Source organism: Zonotrichia leucophrys, chromosome 1A, assembly GCF_028769735.1.
Source record: "Zonotrichia leucophrys gambelii isolate GWCS_2022_RI chromosome 1A, RI_Zleu_2.0, whole genome shotgun sequence".
Classification (NCBI taxonomy): domain Eukaryota; kingdom Metazoa; phylum Chordata; class Aves; order Passeriformes; family Passerellidae; genus Zonotrichia; species Zonotrichia leucophrys.
In genome coordinates, this window is record NC_088170.1 from 23,368,577 (window position 1) to 23,382,042 (window position 13,466).

The following is a 13,466-nucleotide window of genomic DNA, read 5'->3' on the forward strand; positions in this document are numbered from 1 at the left end:
GAATAATGATAAGACTTTTCACATCCAGAGGCATAATGGTCCACATAAAACCAGCAGTATGCCGCATCTCTGAAACACCCTTCACTAGTGGATGTCAACACCTTTTTAGAAACGCAGGAAATAGTGGGCTGGCATTTACTTTTCCATCTCTTTACGTTCTTAATTAACTTTAAGCAACCATGATGTGCTTTCGGCGCACCTTTGAGCTGTGACTAAGCCACGGCTCCCAGCTGGAGCGCACAAGACTCGGGCGAGGGGCGGCGTTCCCCCAAGCCGACCCCGGCCACCCCAGCCCCTCAGCCCCGGCCCCATCGCCCCCGGCCCGGCCCGGGGCGGGGCGGCTACGCGCGTGCGCGTGCGCGGGGGGCGGCGCGCGAGGTCAGCCCTCCCCGCGCCCGCCCCTCCCTCCGCCCCCGCCGCACCAGAGCGAGGCTGGGCGTGCGGCGTCACGGCGACGGCCCCGAGCCGCGCCCCGGCACAGGCGGCGAGCGGAGCGCAGCGGAGCCGAGCGGAGCGCAGCGGGCGCGGCGCAGCGGGATCGGCCGGCGAGGCGGCGGCGGCGGCGCGCGGTCGGCGGGGAGCGGAGGCGCTGTCCGGTGGGTTGCGGAGGGCAGCGCGGGCCGGGCCGCGCCGCTGTGGCGGGGAGCGGCGCGGCGTCTCTGGTACAGGTGGCGGGGCGGGGTGGGGTGGGGGCGGCGGCGAGAGGGGGGTGGCGGCGGTCGACGGCGGGGAGCGGCGCGCTCTGAGGAAAGGGGCACCAGCCCGGAACATGGCGGAAGTGGAACCGGGAGCCGCCGCCTCGTCCGGCCTCAGGCGTGGTGGGACCCCGAGGGGGTGGGGAGAGCGGGGCGCCGGGGGGCAGCCGTCGCGGTCGGGCCCAGGGCCCGGCCCTGCCGTTCGCCGCCTCCCCCCGGCCCCCGGTCCCCGGAGCAGAAGTTGGAGCGGAAGCGGAAAGTTGTAACCCCGCGGGTCGGGGCCGCGACGTGGGGCCCGCACGGCCGCGGGGAGGGGCGGGTGACGCCCGGCGCGGGCGGGGAAGGGGACGGTGCCCGGCGGCCGCCGGCGTTGTCAGCGGGAAGTCCGAGGCGAGCCCCACCTAGTCCGGCCGCGGGAGAGAAGCCGCTCGCTCTTTCCGGCCGGTGCGTGGGGGCGAGGCGGGGGGGTCAGGCCGGGCGCGGCCGGCCCGGGCAGCCCGCCGGGCTGTGCCTGCTGGGGGGGCCACGGAGCGGGACAGGCGGCCGGCGCGGGGCCTGCGAGTTCCCTTCCTTCTTATCGCGAAATGAAGAGGAAATGACAGGGATGTTCGCCTGGTCTAAACGCCCCACCATCACCCGTGTCAAAGCAAATGGAAGAATTTGACTGACACTTCCTGCGCCAAGCCCGCTTACTGAGCCTGAGGTCCTGGTACCCTTCTGCGTGCGTTAGTGAAGAGGTGGTGGAAGGAAAACAAAGTTTGCAGAGGGGAGAATAAAACCAAATCTGCCTGTTCTCGCATTGGCCCTAGATTACAGAAGAGGATGAGAAACCAAGGTTTTTGCAAAAAAGAATAGCATGGTTTTACTCCTGTTTCCATCTTGAAGGCATGGATTATGCTGCTCAGGGTAAATGAAACAAAAAAAGGAAAGTCTTTCTCTGTACTGCTTTGGGATATGATAGTAAGGTAGTAGAGTTCCAAGACGGAGGGTATGTCAAAGATGCCCAGGTTGAAAATCATACGGGTTGTCTGTGTTCTTGCATTTAGATGTTTTGGTTAATGTAATTTTTCACATATAACAGCTACATCTTACCCCAGCATGAGATGTGTAGTGTATGACAAAGACTTTTCAGTAGTCTTTCACTTTGAAGTATATGTTGAAATTACTCTAAGAAAAGGAGTCAAGAAACACTCTTCCTTTCCGTGAATTATAATTAAAGGGCAATGAAGCAATCACATTACATTTAAGAATAACCATTCAAAAACAAGAGTATTTCCCTTTGGAAATAATAGTCTCTTATCTCTGTGAAAAACTTGTAACATTATTTAAGTTATTACCTTTTCGATGGCTTGCCTTTATATTAAAATCACAAGCTTTTGGGAGGGGAAAAAACAACCAAACTTGGTAGAGTTGAGTATTTAAATTTTTATTATTCATTGCATCTTTTTTTTACTCTTCCTCAAAATCTATCCTGTAGACTTCGTTCTAGATAAAAACGAACTGAGTGAATAGTGGGGTATACTTGTACTATTCATATTAAAGGCTTTGCAAAAATAAACTGACTAATTAGATGTGATGTTTTATTCCTTTGGTACATTTTTGTTTCAGGGATGCTTCTTGTAATGTTATGAGCTACTTCAGGTTTCACTTAGAGCTGTAGTGTAAAACCGTATTATTTTCTGTACCCAAGTAACTGAGTTTGGAGTTCACTGTGCAGTGTAAGTGCCATGTATTTTTTTTGCAATGAAGATGATCATACTTGGAGCACCTGTCTGCCTAGGGGTGTGAAATCATCTGCAAAACAGGGTTCAAAGACCAAAAAAAAAGTAAAATCAGAACTTTTAAATGGGGGGGGGGGGAACCCAATAGACTTTTTACTGTCTGTACTTGTGTTTCTATTACTGTATATGTGCACCAGATAAGTTTTCTGAGTGGAATTAAAATTGTGCTATTTTGTTCCAAAGCTCTCCTGTAGGACAGTTCATCAAAAATAAATCTGAAGTGAGCCATGACAGTTCTTTTTGTGCTGTGCCAGTTTTTGCAGAGTAAAACTGACTGTCTTTTTAATTGAGAGCCTTTCTGGAGCAGAGGCAAACAGATGGGAATCTAGGTGAGGGCCTGCAAAAGGAGAAAGAAATTGCTTCCATGGCTGAGGAAGGAAGTGTGCTGAAGGCTATACTGTAGCTTGTGATCTCACAGTAAATGTGACAGGGAACTAAAATAAACAGTTGTCCACCTATCATCTGGGGTGTGGGAAGTGCAAGAGTCACAGAAGTACTTGAGTACTTGATGCTTACTGCTACCGTGCCAGTGCTGTCATGCACAGAGCTCTGAGCTGCTCGGGGTTAGGTGCAGAGAGGTGCTCTTGAGGATAAGAATGTCTTACTGATAAAAACTGTCACTCTTGTCCTTGGGTGTATGCTGAGAGGGTGGGTGGGCAGCTCCTGTATGAATTGGCCTTTCCAAGGAATGCTTAGATGGCTGTCAGATACCTTGCTGACATTTGAGAATGCTCGTCAGGTTGGGCTCCAGTTGGGAGTTTGAATCAGAATTGCTCCCTTAGCAGAACAGATCACTCAGCACGAGCTGTGCCACACCAGTCCGTGTTCAGCTTGTGGTTGTGAGCGCGGCCGCTGCTTTAGCTCAGAACTGATCCAGGAGCAGACCGAGTGCGCTGTGTGGTGTCAGTGTGCTGGAGCCCTGCTGAGCTGGGGCAGGCCTCTGCTGTGTTCTGTTGCATCTAGGTCAGCTACAGGGATATTTTAGACAGCCTCCTTGTTCAGGGAGATGAAAGGAGTATCTACAGTAACTACACCTTCATATTTCAAGGCAAACTTTGTTTTCCTGCTCAGATGTGGTTAAGATGCTGTGTTTCTATTTTTCTTGCATAAAGCAGGGGGAAGAAGCGCTTTTGTACTTTAATGCAATTAATACACCTGTTTTCGAGCTGAGTTTTCAAAGTTGTTTAACAGTTGAGTGTAGTAGATCTGTAGTATCTTAGGGATTCTAATATATGGCTTTTTCCTTAAGGCCTGTCATGCATGAGGCAACTGGGTGAGAGGTAATATTTTAGTGAAGTTATGGCAGTTTGCTTGTAGTAGGCAAATGCTATTTTGAGAAAGTCAAAGACCTTGTCTGCTGGTACAGACTGTTTCTTCATGAAGGAGTTGAATGAGGTTACCTTCAAAAGCAGCAGTAGGTTATGCCTGCTGGAAACTCAGTTCTCAAGCTATAGAATGTGTAAAGAAACATTGTAACAACCAAAGTGAAAAAGTTTTTTATTTTTATGTGTGCCTGCTCATGCATGCTGTTGTGAGCTCCTGACGTACTCATACTGCATGTTCTCTCTTCCAACAGCAAGGAAAGGGAGGAAGGCTGTAAACACCAAGTTGGAAATCTGCCTATTAGGCAATTTTTGAAATATAAAATTAATTATTTTGGGGCCCTCTAGCTATTCAGGCTTCTTTCTCAAGAGCAGTGTTTTAATTGTGATTTTTACTACTGAAGCAGTAGAGTGAAAGTCACTGTCAGACCCTAGAGAAATGTGTGTTATAGAATTACAGAAACTTTTTAGAGGTGAACTAGGAAGAAGAGGAGGCATTTGACATTATTTTGTATGCTGTCCCAGTCAGCACTCTATAGTTATTAATCTAAGGACTTGATGTTATTTGAAGTAAGTCCTGGCTATGCAACTACAAGAAGAGAGTGCTGAGTAAGTCCACATGGTCAGTTCATTCCTGACCACGGGAGAAAGGCGAGACCATAGTGCAGGGGTACGACAGCCTAGCCCTTCTCATGGATTGGTGTTTGCATCCTGTGCCAGACAAGCAACATCTCATGTTTCTCCCCAGCTTGAAATTCTCTTCAGGAAATCTGTACTTTCTTAGATCACTTGGTATCATTCCTGCAGCTGTTGCAACACAGGAAGCTGGCCTAAATTGAATGACTTGACCAGGTCTTCAGCAAAATGGATATTGTGTGCCACTGTTACTCATTCATGAAATAATTTCCAATGTATCTCTAACTGGAAGATACATTGTAGAGCTGTGAGAAACCTTACATGATTAAATTTTTGGGCAGTATTGAGGACCTGGAACCGGAGAACAGTTCATTTTTATAACTGAAAACAAAGCAAGACTCTGTCATTAATTTTTTTTTTTCATAGAAACTCAGGAGGATGTGTTCTTTGCATCAAGATTTGTTGACATTGAAGTGACTCTTACAAGCTTTAATTATAGCAATATTACCTAATTTCAGTAGGTAATCTGGATTAAAAGAAAATATGTACTTCAGCATTTCTATTACTATAGTTTACTCAACTTTCTGTGACATTGTCTTCAGTTAAACTGAAATAATTTGTCAACACAGATAGTCTCTGCAACTTTCTTTTTGTTTTTCAGCATTAGTTGTCTTAGCTTTTGAAGTCTTGTCCTATTTTTTCCCACTCACAGTCTCTGTTTCTGAAAGCTAACCAATTGTGCCTTCACTTTTTTTTATGTCTGCAGTGAAGAAAAGTTTCTTAAAAGCATGCTTCGTATATCAGGAGGAAGCAAAAAAATCAGTGCCACCACGTCTCTGTCAAGGATGAGCTGCAGACACTTGTGAGTTATCTGTGTGGAGTTCAGAGGGGACGTACAGGAGATAGAAGGAGAACCTGTCACTAGGGGTGGCACTTCAGCACTACAGAAGTGAAAGTGGTTTTGGTAACTGCAGAGTCAGACCAGCTACTTTGATTTTTTTTAATTTTTAGCAGTTTCATGTATGGTCAGTATTTTTTATTTGAGATGAACATGGGACTACATCACAACCCAGATAACAGTGATTGTTAAGTTGTGAAACTGTACAATCCCTGTTTGCAAGTTAATCAAATTTCTATAACACTTGGTCTAATACCTCCCCTAGAAGTGATTTGTTAGAAGACTAGTGGAAAGTTGCGAACTGTTGCAGAAGGGTAAATTGAAATGTGGAGCAGAAGTAATCTCCATTGATGTGGAAGTTACCTAAAAATCTTACTTTCTGCAATAGTGTGTTTAGGACCAGATTGATTTATTTATCAGGTGACAATTGCTGTTGCTACTGAGTTGTGGAAATGTTCAAAGCCAGGCTGGGTGGGGCCCTGAGGTGCCTGATCTAGGGGGTGGAATCCCTGTGTGTGCCTGGCAGAACTACACAATCTCTTAGGTCCCTTTCTACTCAGGCCATTCTGTGTGCCTGGCTGTGTCCGGGTGCGTGCGGGGACAGCCCAACAGCGTACAGGAATCTGTCACTCATCTTCTACACATGAAGCAGTTAGGGGGGTTGTTAGAATTTGTAAGATGCTGTCAGTAACTCTCCTGTGATCTTTCACTGTGAAGCTACCTACAAGGTAACATTCTGATGTACTAATTGACCCATAAATGTAGCCTACTTGGCTTCATATGATTGTGTTTTGGATAAAATATTGCTGAAGAATTTTCTTTTAGTTGGGAGAGTGTATAAATTAATACAGCTTGGCAAAATCTTGACTCTTGCACTTCTGGAGCTATATTTATGTAGTTAGTATGAATAAGGATGTGTCATACTGTCTTTTTGTGACTCTTCTGACTTGTTTAAAATGGAGATTTGATGGGCAGTAGACATTCTGTGAGTCTGGTGATTTTATTCCTATTCGGGAATATTTGTTATTTAGTGTCTGTTGTTTATATTGGTAGAAGCATACAGAAAATGCAATGTTGTCTTCATGGGTTTTATGATGAGGAGTGTCAAAAATGAGTTTGTGGCAAATGTGAACTCTCCTTCAGAATTCTTACAAATATGCTACCAATCTATGGATGAATTTCCAAGACAGTTTTATAGCAACAAGTTCAAGATGCCTTGGACTTGTGTTTTCTGTGAGCTGTTATATTCAAAAATCTAACCCTCTACCAAGATAAGTTATTTCAGAATGTGCCATGCTTCTAGAAAGTGATGCCAAATTGTCATCAAATTGTCACTTGGTAGAATCAAAGAGACTGTAGTAGTCCTGTGGCATCAAGGAGCACTGAAGAGGCAAGAATAGCTAGCTGACTGTCATGCTGGAGAATATCACTCTTCCATTTTTCTGATATATCTTTTTTGACTTAGTAGCAGATTAGATGGGATTTCACCATAGAAGAGACCCCCTGGCACTTAATCTCTGTGGACATTGGGTAGGTTTGGAGACAAATAGAGAGAAGCTGTAATACTATAATAAGCAAGCACTTGTAGCTAGTTTTTTCTGGATGCTTGATCTTCAAATCTTCTTACTTTTGGTGTACAATTTTCTACTTGCTTTTAAATCTGAATACTAGAGAGGGAAGCAAGCATTTCTGAATTACAGCTATGTATACCTGTACTTACTCCTTATTTTATTGTTAATTTTTCACCTTTCTTTATATTTGAGCTGCAATTTTTGTTTGCTTATATTTTTAATGATCCTCTGGTTTTTGTCTTGATCACCTTAAACCTTTTATTTCAGGAATTGCCCAAAGCTAAATTGAGGTTCAGCCAGAGATCTTGCATAGAAAACTCAAGTGTGGTAGCTGAAATTCTGCAAAGACTGAGGAGTTGAAAATGAGGTTTTACAATTAAGGGCTTTAGGCTGCTGTGTATACTTGTGTTTGGCATCCTTTTGATCTGTGTGTTGCTTTTCATCAACTCTTAAGAGTAATCTCAGAAGAAGAGTGCTGTATTAATGTAAGTACAAATTAGAGTGACAAAGTAAGAATATTTCATGTGGAGCCTGGAACAGAAAGATCTAGTAGGTTGTCCAGTTTTATGCTTGAAGAGCAAAAAAGTCCTGAAGTCCTCCTTTTCTGCTGGAAATCTGGGTCCTGATTTGCCAGGGAACAGGTGGACAAGCACCATTAAGAGCACGTTAGTTTGGACATAATTAAGCTGCAGTAACCAATATTTTGAACAATGTGCAATCTTGCTAACTAGTTCTGCTTCTAGCCAGAGGCAGGATCTTAAGACCCAGTTTGCAAAAACGTTTTTCAAAGACAAATATGTTAATTTCAAAATATTTGTACTTACAGGTAATGCAATTCTTCTGTTACTTAATCTTATTGTGAGACTACTTTTAAAATAAGCTATAAGTTTCACAGAGGAAACCTGAAGCCTCTTTTCTGAGCTGAATGCTGAATCTGCTGTGGTGGAAGTAAAAATAAGGAATCATTCACAGGTTTGCCTATAGAAGGTTGAAGTCACAGATCACAAGAACCCAAAGAGAGCAAGCATTTGGTAAACTGCAGGCGCCTTAAGTAACGTGGGGATGAAAGACTGGTTCCCTGAAGGATGAACTTGCTTCACTGGGACAGTCAGGGCAGACTGAAAAGTCATTCTTCTGCTTGGGCTTTGCCCCAAATACAGATTGTTTTGAGATGCTTGTATTTAACTTGCTAAAAATAAAACTCCTCAGTGAAGGGTTAAGGATGTAGTGATGATGCTCATTCAAGTGCTGTGGTGATTGTGATTGTCATAGCGTAAGTAATAGATGACTCTTAGAAGACAGACGTGCAGATTTTGTTTAGAAAGGTCTGCCCATCCAAAACTCTAAAGTCAATTTTACATTTCAGTGACCTTTGGACATCTTCTGTTACCTTATCAATGTGTTTGATTTGTTGTGGGTTGACCTTGGGTGGACATCAGGTGCCCACCAAAACTGCTGTATCACTCCCCTTCTCAACTATATGGGGTTTGCATGGCCACAGTTTGGTAGCATGTAGGTTATAGGACTATCTTCTGTGAGAAGCTGCTAGAAGCTTCTTCTGTGCCTGGCAGATCCAGTCCCTGGTGGTTCCAAAGATGAACGTGCCCCTAGTCAAAGCTTGACCAATTAGAAACGGTGGTAATGCCTCTGTGATAGCAGATTTAGGAAGAAGAAAGAAAAACGAAGTTACTGCACATTTGTCATTGCAGCCAGAGAAAAGCAGGGTGAGCACATGTGAGAGGAGCAACTCCGCAAACACCAAAGTAAAGAAAGAGAGGCAGGAAGTGCTCCAGGCACCAAAGCTGGGATTCCCCTGCAGTCTGTGGTGCAGCCCATGGTGATGCAGCTGTGCCCCTGCAGCCCATGGAGGACCATGAGGATGCAGAGATCCACCTGCAGCCTGTGGAGGATGCCCACACCAGAGCAGGTGGATTCCTGAGAGGAGACTGCGAACCCATGGGAGGCTGTGCTGGAGCAGGCTCCTGGCAGGGACTTGCGGACTGATGGAGGGAAGTGCCCTGGTAGAACTTGTGATCCTATGGGGGACCAATGCTGGAGCAGCGTGTCCTTGAAGGACTGCACCCCATGGAAGAGTGATCCATGCTGCAGCAGTTTGAGGGGTTCTGTTGCCCATGGAATGGACTCATTGCAGCCATTTGCAGAGAACTGTTGTTAGTGAGATGGACTCACACTGGAGTAATTCGTGGTGAACTGTTTCCTGTGGGAGGGACCCTGTGTTGGAGCTGGGGAAGGACTCCTCTCCCTGAGCAATGGGAGAAAGAACCTGTGATGAACTGACCATAACCCCCATTCTCTTCTCCGTGTGCTTCTGGGGAAGAAGGTAAAATTTAGGAAGGAGGGAGCGGTGAGGGGAAGGTGTTTTAAGGTCTTCTTAAAACCACATTATCCTGCTCTGATTTTGTTAGTAATGAATTCAGTTAATATCTCTAATTCCAGCCTTTTTTGCCTCTGATTGGATTTGTTGAGTGAGCTCTTCTGGTCCTTACCTCAACTCATGAACCTTTCATTATATTTTCTCTCCCTTGTCCAGGGCAGAGGCTTGTGGTAAAGAGTTCTTGGTGGGTGCCTGACATCCAGCCAGGGTCAACTCACTGCAGATAGAAAAAATACAGCACAAGGCTTGTGGGTCAAGATAAGGACAGGGAAGTCCACTTGCCAGTTGTTGTCATGGGGATAAAATAGACTCACCTTGGGGGAATCGGTTTAATTTATTGCAAATCATATAGGATCAGATAATGAGAAATAAACCCAAATCTTAATAATACCTTCTTCCCAGGCTGAACTTAGCTCCTTAATTTTCTACCACCTCTCCCTTGGAGGCACAGTGGGGTAGGGAGTGGGGGCTGCAGTCAGTACCATGCACGTGTTGTCTCTGCTGCTCCTTCTTCAGTGGGACTCCACACACCCTTCCCCTGCTCCAGTGTGGGGTCTCCCATGGGAAATAGTCCTTCACAAACTTCTCCAGTGGCAGTCCCTTCTGGGGGTGCAGTCCTTCAGGAGCAAACTATGCCAGCATATCATTCCCATAGTGCTACAGTCCCCTTGAGGCATTCACCTACTCTGGCCTGGGATGTTCTGTGGGCTGCCAGTGGATCTCTGCTCCACTGTGCACTTCCATGGGCTGCAGTGGGACAGCCTGTCTCCCCATGGCTGCAGGGGAATCTCTGCACAGGCACCTGCAGCACCTCCTCCCCTTCCTTCTTCACTTCTGTTTGGTGTCTGCAGAGTTGTTGCTCTTGCATATTCTCACTCCTTTCTCTGCTGCTGTTATTCTCCTAGCAGTTGACCCCTCCAACCCTCTTCTTAAATATGTTGTTCCATAGGTGCTGCTGCTACTAATGGACTCAGCTTTGGCCTGCAGTGGGTGTGTCCTGGAGCCCATCTGGCACTGGAAATAGGGGAAGCTTCTGGCAGCTTCTCACAGAAGCCACCTAGCTAACAAAACATTGCCATGCAAACCAAATAAAATCTGACTTCTAGCAAAGTGAGTTTTGAGGTATGACAGGTTTCTCCAGAAAATGGCAAGCTTTTAAGATGCAGAGGAACCAAGAATTATGGTCTAAATATGAACGAGAGTGATCTTAAGATTCAAATACAATCTTGTGGAGACTTGATTAAACAAGTTTAATCCTCATTAATTTGGTAACTTGGTACTAAATATCTAGTTCATGTAATTGAAAGTGGTGTGGGGATGAGTGTAATTGAAATTCATTTGGTTAAAATTATTCAGTTTTTTGTGTAGGTGTCCTCATGGGAGAGGACATGAGCTCAGGCTTGCAAGTGTGAATTGCTTACCTTTGGTGTTATGCTCCTAACTCAGATCTTTCACCTCTTGAAAATTTGTGGCCCATTAAATGCGAGTTCCGGGGGTGCTAAGGTGCATCAGCTGCTCACCGAGCAGGTGTAGAGCTATAGCAGTTCACAGCTTTGCATGCAGACATTAGCTAGAGTTGTTTTTATGTAGGCTGTTGGTTTGTTTTTTGGGTTGGATTTGTTTTGTTGGTTGGGATTTTTTTCTTAGGGGACAAGGGGATGGGGAATTGTTTTAGTGGGTGGGATTTTTTCTGTGGGCTTTAGTTTTAATTGGTTGAGCGTTTTTTGTGTTTGGGGTTTTTCTTAAATACCCTCTTCCGGAGCTTGTAGCAACTTAATAGTTGCCTAAAGAACAACCAAGTTGTCTGTGCATCTCCATATGGGCAGAGGTGAGAAGATCAATGTCTGCAGTTGTCACCTTCTGGTTAAGGTTTGCTTGTGGGTTGGACATTATCTGTGGAGCAACCATCCCTAGGTTCAAAGTGGTTCTGCCTTGCTGCCAGAAAGAGAACAGGTTTTTTTTTTTTTTTACTCAGGTTTCACCCTCTTCCATTAAGCATGTCAGACCTTTTAGAAACTCATGTTCATCAGTGGATTCAGCTAATGGAGCTAATTGTGAAAAGGAGGAGTTAAGATTGAACCTCTGTCATTGCATAAGTAGCAAAACCATGTGGCAGAAAATAGTGGTTGTTGCTGGATGTCAGTGTATGCCTTTTTCGGGTTACCCTCAGGAAGATGTCTGAAGCTGTAGCAAAAGAACCATTGGTGAAAATATGTGTCATTTGGGTTACTTGGTTACTTTCAGTGAGGCTTGTTGCTCATGTTCAAATACCATGTTTCTCTTAGGGAAGTATTAGGAAGCATTGAGAGTTAAAACAGACATGAGTTACAATTACTTGGAACTTGAACTGGTATGGTTCGGTTATCATGAAAGAGATAATTTTATTCCTGTTAATGAATGCTAGTATTGAGTAGTCTCAATTTGCATAGAATCAGTGTCTTTTCAACAGATAAAGCTTCTAATCTTAATTAAAATGACATGTGGGAATTCGTAAAACTTCTCTCTGGCTACCAACCTGATTAGTAATGGAATTTTTGTAAATTGTACTGCAGAAGGATACTTTGTACATAAAGGGCCTACACTAGCTGGATTTAAATGGCCAGTAACAAAACTTCATATAATGATGAAGGAAATCTTTATATCTGTGCCTTGATGATGTGTTCGTAATCTAAACAAACCTGAATAAAACCCACACTTGTTATAGTGAAGATAGTACAAGTAATGATATGTTGGCATGCAAGCTTTGGTGTTGCCAGGGGTATATATGTAATTGTATGTTATGGAGAAAAATAGAGGAGAGGCAAAAGGTGATCCTGGAATTGCAGTTAAACCCAGCATTGGCTTACAGCTGTAGAAGGAAACCCGATACCAGGCTTTACTAGTTCAGCAGCCAGTGTCACAATCAAAGCAGAGCTAGGATTGCCAGATATTAAGCAGATACCAGATGGAATTTGAGACTAGGTCTTGCTTCTGAAAGAGAAATTAAGATGCCTTTTTCCAAAGAAGAGTACCTTAAGCCAGCTGGCAAGCTTAAAGTAACTTTCAAACTGCACTTACAAAAGAAATACCTTAACTCTGAAAACTTCCATGCCTTACTTGTAGTCTTGCTGGGTATTACCTTGTTTTGAAGTTTGAAAGATAAAATTTAGTGTAACAATTATGGAGACAAACAAATAGTTACATCTGCTTTTAATCAGGAGCATGCATATCAGGTAATGTTGTGTGTACTATGATGTGGCAATCCATTAACTTGGAAAAACTGTAGCGCTAAATACTGATCCTTCTCTGTAATGACAGCAGAGCCAAATTCACAGCATCAAATTGCTGGCTCAGTTCTCAGGACTGGCTTTATGGTTGAATATCTAGCTTATGCATAGCTAGATATTGTAACATAGTAATCATGCATTCTCTGAATTTAATATACTTGTAGTATTTTTTAAAATCTCTGTGTTTCTGTTTATTGCCTGCCTGGATTTTCTTTGCAAGCATAAAAATTACTTGCAATTCAGTTTGTTCAGGAATTACAAGGTTATAATTTTAACTGTAAGTCTGACTGGTAGGACTTTCACAAACAGTTTTCCTGGGGGATGGTGACTATTTGACAGGAATAGGTAGAAAATGCAAGATCATGGCAAACAGCCACAAAAACTGAGAATATACCTGATAAATGCTACAAATTGCATTTGAAACTTGAATAGATTCTACAGCATAAAGCATATATAAAGTGCTCCACATTTGAATTGACAGGTTAGAATTTTTGTGCAAAGTTGAAACTTTAACTCAGTAAGTGTTGAAGCATAGCATATCCTTAGTAGCATAAGAATGTTCATTACATCACTTACTTTGAAAATGCTTTTTATATTTTGTGTGAATCTACTGCAAGTTGCACATGATTGCTAGTCTCTCACATCAGGAAACTTTCATCTTGAGAGATCAGGGACTTTAAGCAGGCTGCTTTTACCTTTACAATATCCAGTAAATTTATGTTCAAATTTAAGATCTAGCTGGGAGTTACCTTTGACTTAAGAAAAAAAAAATCTGGTTTTATTCAGCTATACTAATTATAGACAGTGGAGCTAGTCTCACAAGGTCAGATGCTGTTAGCTGCTTTTGCAGAAATGGTCCCTGTGTGCAGTATTAATCAAGGTAGCTCCCTTCAGTGGAAGGA

At 44.0% G+C, this 13,466-nt stretch overlaps 1 protein-coding gene across 1 annotated transcript in view; it reads left to right on the forward strand.

Annotated features, from left to right (window-relative positions):
• The first annotated feature begins 445 nt into the window (after positions 1-445).
• RAP1B (RAP1B, member of RAS oncogene family) overlaps positions 446-13,466 on the forward strand; it is a 34,762-nt gene continuing 21,741 nt past the window's right edge. The window contains exon 1 of the mRNA XM_064701899.1: positions 446-596. The gene's annotated coding sequence lies outside the window, so the exon portion shown is untranslated. The remainder of the gene's footprint in view (positions 597-13,466) is intronic.